The 6,894-nt window shown below is 50.1% G+C and overlaps 1 protein-coding gene across 1 annotated transcript in view; it reads right to left on the reverse strand.

Moving 5' to 3' along the window:
* TSHZ3 (teashirt zinc finger homeobox 3) overlaps window positions 1–3,886 on the reverse strand; it is a 158,488-nt gene extending 154,602 nt beyond the window's left edge. The window contains exon 1 of the mRNA XM_069607087.1: window positions 3,227–3,886. The gene's annotated coding sequence lies outside the window, so the exon portion shown is untranslated. The remainder of the gene's footprint in view (window positions 1–3,226) is intronic.
* Between the last annotated feature and the right edge of the window lie 3,008 nt (window positions 3,887–6,894).

Genomic DNA, 6,894 nt, shown 5'->3' on the forward strand with positions numbered 1-6,894 from the left:
TTCTATCCCTCAGAGGCTCCTCTTTCTTCCCTCAAGCTCTGAAACGATCATGTGTCTGGATTTTCGGCTTGACCTTCTCAGACTCTGCCTCTCTCGTTCCTGGTTTCCGTTCACCATCACATTTCTGCGGGCCCATGCGTCCTCTAGTCCTATAGTCATCCAAGGGGGCAGCTATTTGATGGCAGCTGTCTCAGACTCAGTTCTCAATATATGTCACGATGGTCTCCTAAGCTTAGACTTGTCCTTGGCTCAAGCACTACTGAACTCAAGGCACTCTTTTGGATTTGATATTGAAAGGATCGGCACCCTCAAATCCTTTTCGTCGTGGCCGTAGGGCTTCTTCTGACTATGGCCCAGGTAGAGCTTGTGCTTTAGATCGCAGTGTGCTGTTTTCAATGCACAGTGACTGCTGCGCCATCCATCCTTCGAAGACCCCTCCCAATCCTTGCCTTTATTTCCTTGTTCCCGACGGCGGCAGCATTGTGATGGTAATGAGCAGATTGCAAAAAGCCTTAATAGAATTCAATGTGCATCTCACATTGCCTGCTCCATTCCCCTGCCCTCAAAAGATCAAACCATAATAATCCCTAATATCGGGATTGTCCCCTTTCTGCCTGCGCAACAGAGCGTGTCACAAGCTCAGGAGTCTCCCAGAATCGGAAACTGTTAGTATATAACTTATTGCGTCTATTTTTTGATTCTGCTGCACTCTGATTTGCTAAAGTTATCTCACTGATTGATATCTCCAACCGCAGGCCTTTTCCCCACATTCGTATGCTCTGACCTGTGCAGCTTCTCCCGCTCGGATACAGCAGACATCAAAAATATTCCGGCTCTGACAATGAGTGCCCTTCGTGCATTCAGATTCTTTTTCAATTTCAATGTTACCCCTCTCCCCCTTTGCACTCAGTCAGGGATCTTATGCCATAAAGCATCAGAACATGCCAGTCTCTGATACCCTGTGTCTTGAGTTATTGCCATCACTGATACGAAAAGTCTTATCCGCACCAAAACTCTGGCACGCTCAGGTTTCTGATCCAGGATTTTTGTTTTTCAAAAAAGGCTCACTACCCTCTGAGTTTTTCAAAATAGTCATCCTCATGTCTAACGCCAGTGCCAAGGCTGACAATGTATGTTGGACATGGCCCCGATGGGGTATTTGGGAGTCACAGTACAATTAATCAGATATATGGACAAAATACAAGCAAGTCCGACACTAGCTTTCTCTAAATGATTAATACTCATCAAATATTTGCCAGGAATGATTGATTTCAGCTGTGGTAATGCTTAGTATGTTTTGTGACTCCAACAGAACATGGCTGTATTGTTATGTTCCATGGCATTTGTGTAGCGTGCGATGTCATTCGTATGGCCTCAAAGCGCTGTTGACTGAACGCCCTTGGAAGATCAGAGTCCGGGGGATGAGATTTAAAGGGAGGATGTTTAGAATGCATGTGGGCATTTTAGCCGGCACGAAGGTAAGTAGCGGCGGCTACGTCCAGGCCAGCGACCCACAGAGACCTGGCTCGTGCCTGGGTGCTGCTATAGGCTACAGGGAAACTAGGCGAGCGTATTGATTAATAGCGACACACTGGGCCTGATTTACGAACCTTTAAAAAAAAATGAAATTACGACCTTATACTCTCACAACTGCACCTGCGTAAGTGGCTGGTAGAGGCACCTGTGCTTGCATCTGCACTTGGAGGGCTTTGAGTGACTGACGCACGGCTTGCATATTGCACGTACAGACTCATAGAAAAAAGCCGTAATGAACACATGCACGTTTACAAGCCCCAACAGACAAGCACACACCCCCTGCACGAACATACTCTCCATCAAACCATCATCTGACAACTAAGCTGTGTATCTGAGAGCGACTATGATACGAGGTAGAAGCAATGACGAGAAATACACAGCCTCTACATTACAAATGTTTGTGTTTTCATTTTCTCAGTCACTCCGATCCAAGCGAGTGGTAAACGACACAAATCATAATAGTTAAAAAATGAGGGCCTGATTCGTGGATTTTTTTTTGCACGGTCCCAAATGACTTTGCACTGCGGAAAAGTGACTTTGTGCAAAGTCACTTTTCCGCAGTACAAAGTCACTTGGAACCGTGCAAAAAATTCCATGAATTAGGCCGGAAGCATAGACTTTACTGGCATGTATTCAGGCAGAACTAGACCGATGGATACGTCATGACTCAAGTTCAAGCCTCTGGCTGACACTCACACTCAGCCCATCGCACAGCCTAACCCGTGGTCACATACTGTTTGACTGACACGCCAAGCTGTCCACACAGACACCACAGAACTGGCACTGATTCTGCTTCCGGTTGACTCGCACACTTGCCCGAAAGCGGCAATCCTTTCAGACATACTAACGAAATACCCTCTGAGAGAAACAACCGTTTTCTATTCGCATCGCTTTCAGTTTTACTCTCACACACACACTCGTCTCGAACGCGCTCTCTGAATGATGCACTTGTCCTGCGACCTGCTGGTAAAACAAAACACTGCTGACTGGAAAAGTCCCCCACTGAAAGACGAGCACACACAATCAAATCTGACTTTCTTACCGTTCTTCTACGAACACACACAATGAAACTTAAGTTTCTAACAATTGTTTTACACTCAGCCCACCATTGGTCTGACAGCCAACCTGAACACAACCCCCAAGTGATGCAGACACACACCACACACGCGCCTATTCACAGAGCGTTTTCCTGTGGGAATGCGCCATTATAAAACTTCTGTGAATTAGGCCCACACTCTCCCAAGTTCCACCTAACTAAGGAGAACCTATTTTGCAGACAGATATTTTATTACAAACATCTGCTGACTGGCATGTTCACTTTGGCAGGACAACACTGTCTACCGACAACCCAGCTGGTCGACACAAACGTACACACCCTAAAAAGGCACGCATCGCCTGATCTCGGGTTGTCTTTCCCAGTGAACCATCTTCTAAAAGGACTTGACCATTGCTAGGCCTGCAAATAAGTCCGCCTCGTCCGCGGACTGCCAGGCGCACAGCCACACTAAATGGGCGTCTCTGACCTCGCCCTGCCCTCTCTGTGTGAGAACCGGGGAGCATTGTATTAAAACACGCAGCAGGCCCGCGCTCTGCCATTCACTCCGGGTGTCCCTCACTCACAGATCTGCAGGCAGCCCTGCCCCAGCATCATACGGTGCTCGCTGCTCCAGCACTGAAATGTGTCGTTTACCTGCGGGGCTATTTGTCTTCCCCCCTCCGGTACTAGCAGATGTTACGGTTCCTCATTTTGTAAGTTCGCGAGCATAAAAAAAGAGCCCGGATGATGTCACTCGTTGGGTCCGTTCAGCGTCCCCCTCTGGCCCCATCCTCCTTGCAGATTTGGGCTGTTTCCAGCGGGGCTCTGCGCAGCGCGGATGCTCCCCTCCACTTCTTAAGCCATGCCGGTGTCCGTGCAGAGGCTGTGCAGCTGCGTGCGTGGGTGCGTGCGTGCAGCGCCCTGTCCGGCTGAAGAACGCAGCTCTCCCGGGAAAGACTCGAGCCCCGCAGAGGGGATCAGGGGGGAGTGATGCGGCGGCGGCGGCGGCCGACCTCCACGACAGGCTCCTGACAGCGGAGGGGGTCTCGCCGACAGCAGAGAAGCCCCGCGTTCACTTCTGGAAGATGCACGGGACCAGGAATGCGCGACTTTCTGCGAGTCCGCCTTTCTCCTTGTCTTCCTCTATCTTAGCTGCACTCATTCCCCTTTCCCTCTTTGTCCCGCCTTCCTTATTGTTAGTACTTGTTCAGCCCGGAGCTTCCCCTTATGTTCTGCCTTGTCCCCCCTCTTCTTCCGTCTCGTGTCCTTTCTTTCAGCAGACACTCTCCTGCCCCTCTTCTTTTTGCAAGTGAACTGCCCCCTTTCTCCCTAACCCCTTCCCACAGGCTCCTTTCCCATTCCCTTCCTCGCCTTGGTTCCCTATCTCGCACACTCCCTCGCCCCCTGCCTGCTGGCCCCCCTTTCTCCCTCTCTCTCTGCCTCCCTCTCCCCACCTTCGCTTCTATGATGCTGTGGAAGTGCATGCCTTTGGAACCGCCCTAACATCTGTCCATCTAGGCTGCGGCGCATCTGTCAGTGTCACCGCTGCTGCACATTGCGGCGACACCGCATCAGGCGGCGCCGAGCCAGGCGTTCAGTGGCAATAACTAGCGCGCCGCACGGATCACGGCGCATGGCGCGCCGCGCAGAACTCCGGGCGCAGCGGCGCAAAGTGCGCAGAGCGCCGGGCAGAGTTCAAAGGTCACGGGGCAGGCGCGCAGGGGTCGCAGGGCATGCTAGCGCCGCACCAGGGAAGCAAACAACACCCCCGACGGTGTGCACATGTTTAAAGATGAGTGGTGGGAGAAGTGGGGGGTTCCTTGGCTTCTCCTGCCAGCGGACGTAGACCCGTGAAAGGAAGGCAAAATAACCGACAGACAGATTAAGAACACAGTCCAAAGAGTTCGCAAAAGGCAACGTTTAAATGATTGTACTTTCTGTTGCCAGTTGACGGCTACTTAGGGGGCACGTGTGCAGGTGCGGCGCTTTGCAGAGTGCCACTTTGCACACCTCTGGAACTTTCCCGGAGGGGCGCCGAGTAGCCAGCTTGTTAAGTCACCCGCCAGCAGTTTTTCGGACAGATGGCGTATCCCAGAGCAGATACAAATGCACCCGCGACCTTTCCGGAAAAGGGGCCATTACGCCCGCTCGTGTCTCCCTCCGCCAAACCTCGGGAAAATCACATTATCAAGACAAAAAACGCGAACTTTCCCCACTTCCGACTGATTAACAGGGAGACGGAGAGACCCGAGCCAAGATTCCGTTTTGGGGGGGGGGGGGCTCTAATTGGTGGTGATTTGGGACTTGGGGGCTCGCGTGCACACGTCCCATTTCACATCCGGCGCATCTGATGTTTAGCGTCAGAACTTTTGGGAATGATTGCCCCCCCACACAACTATAGGGGGGGGGACGTCTGAGCCGCACTGCTTCCACCTGAGTTCGCGATTCTGCGTGCACTGTCGTGCAATGAGCGCTATATCAGTGGAAAGTTCTTTGATTCTATCGACCTTTTCAAACCTGGCAATTACAGAGGAATGGACTGAGCGCTACCCGGGCGGCCACATTTGTTGGGTGGTTTTCGATTTGCTGTTCTCGAATAAAACACACCTTTTGGCTGTCTTCTCAATTAAAGACAGTCGTAGATTGTAAGACGCCCTGACAAATAAAAAAAACGCGTTAGTTGTTTGTAATGAAAGGACATGACGCGCAACAATAGCAAAGCACATGTTAATTAAATATAACGGCTTAAAAGTCAACTGCGGATTTTTGGAAAACCAGATGTTGGAAAAGAATCATATGCGCTCACAAGAATTACAAAAGTGCTGGTGTGTCTTCGAAAATATTGAACTAAGGAAATACGTTCCTGCGCAATAGCAGTCCAGACCTCGGCTGGGGCGTGTACAGGTTTCGCTTTTACGAGAAAAGCAACTTTATAAGCGATGTCTAACTTCGCAGCTGAACAGTTTACCTACTTAACCCCCCTGAGCACGACTAGTAAAATAGCCCGCGTCCCAAATCATCGCAAACAAATCCCCGACTGAATTATGGATCAAACGCGGGTATAACTTTCCGGCTTCCAGCGAGGCGGTGTTATTGTACTTACAAATTCCATTCTGTATAGTAAACTTGTCAGGGACCGGACACACATGAGTGGGGGGTCGGGGGGGGGGGGTGCGGGGCTTATGTTCAGGCCACCCGCCATTGGAATGTATCAGTGTACACGGAATTTTCATCATATACACACCGGAATTTCCCGGGAATGACATTAAAGGTGGTCCTTTTCTCTGCGGTGAAGCCAACACGTGTGTTTCCCTCACATCTCGTTAGGCGCATGCCCCCCTCCCCCACTTAACCCCTTTAACCTTTACACACGTTGTTATTTAAGCGTAATGCACAGGGTGAGTACTAGTGGCTGGGAAGTTACCAAAAAACCGAATCCACAAAATATGACTTCTGGAGCCGAATCCCTGCACTTGGACGCGGACGTTGCCCCCTCGCAACCAGGACCTTTTCAGCCGGGACATCCGAAGAAAGGAAGGACTAAATTGTACATGCATTTTAAAATGCGTGCTAAACTGGTTCATTTGTTTAAAGCGCAGGTATATCGTCCCTTTACGGAATATGAGCGACAGAGTCGACGTCAATGACAGGCGTATGTCATAAACAGTTGCCGCACGGAACAAAGCTGTGTGTTGTTTATTGGAACCCACACACGGCCGACATGCAACATATCTGGGAAATAAAGTGAACAGTTGCATCAACAAAACACAACCCGACTGTGGCACGATTGTGACTGTTGTTATCCCGGTGACAGAGAAAGGATATCATTAGAAAACACACTCCCGAGTAAGTCGACCATACTAGTTCTCGCACATGTTTTCTTGCATTTAAAGATTACATCCTTGGGTTTATCTAGAAAGATTTCCTAAGTGATTTTAAAACCAGGGGCGGGCTAGTAGGCCAGTCCTGTCGAAAAAATCGGCATGTAAAACATCGTTTTTTTTTGTTCGACATGTTCATTTTGTGTAACACAGGTGTGCTTTACAAACACACCTGTCTTTATGGGTTTAGGCCTGCGGGTGGTTTCTTAGAGACCCGGCACGGGGTGTTTATTAATTCCCACATCCACCCCCACCACACAGAGACCCCGAAACTGGCGACATTGGGAGTGCCGGCTGCTCAGAGCAAACTCGCGTCTCTACCCCCATTCATCGCACTGCCAGATTTGGGGGACCGGGGATCGAGGCACCTTTATCTATCAGTGTGTGCGTGGCACGTTCCCATGGAAAACACACGTATTTCAAACTATATTCACGTAAACT

Source organism: Ambystoma mexicanum, chromosome 1p (genome assembly GCF_040938575.1).
Source record: "Ambystoma mexicanum isolate Mex_15411 chromosome 1p, UKY_AmexF1_1, whole genome shotgun sequence".
NCBI classification, from domain to species: Eukaryota; Metazoa; Chordata; class Amphibia; order Caudata; family Ambystomatidae; genus Ambystoma; species Ambystoma mexicanum.